A 702-nucleotide genomic window follows, 5' to 3' on the forward strand; every position below is an offset into this window, starting at 1 on the left:
TGATTGTTGTCTCAAGTTACCCTGATTATGTCTCATTTAATCCGGTTCTGTCAAGTCCGTCAATATCAACTATTAGAAGTGTTGATGTGGCATCCATGTGTGCATAAAAATTAATTAAATATTATTTTAAAACTTGTCTTATTTACTATTTTGTCCCTTGAAAGTAACTTTTAGTCTAATTTCATCTACTTAAGTTTATTTTGTATCATTATCTCCTGAAATTAGTTTTTGTGTTCTATTTTGCTCACTTTCGTTAATTTTAGCAAATTCACTGTTTGAAATGCTGAGCTGTTATGGGCAAAATTATAATTCCAGTTACAAACTTTACATGTTATGAAAAATTATAAAAAATAAAATTCACAATTCAATAAAAAATTACAAAAATAAATCCGTCAAACTTCTCTCCACCGTCTGCAACCCACCCGCCCACTACTCTCCCTTCCCTCTCACCACAATTTGCACAGGCCATCCCCACAACCATCACCGGCTGGTGGCCCCTGCCCCCCAGCCCCTTTCCTTTTTCTCTCTTTTTCTATCCTTCTATTTCTCCTCCATCGCCCCTCCCCTCTCTTCCTTTCTCTCTTTGAATCTATAGATTGTGGGATTTGGTTTGCTGCTTCAACTTCATCTTCCTTTTTCTATTGTTGATTGTGGGTATTTTGTTTAGATTTTTGGTTTTTGAATTTGATTTGCATATTAGAA

This window comes from Dryas octopetala, chromosome 2, assembly GCF_963921425.1.
Source record: "Dryas octopetala chromosome 2, drDryOcto1.1, whole genome shotgun sequence".
In the NCBI taxonomy this organism is placed as follows: Eukaryota; Viridiplantae; Streptophyta; class Magnoliopsida; order Rosales; family Rosaceae; genus Dryas; species Dryas octopetala.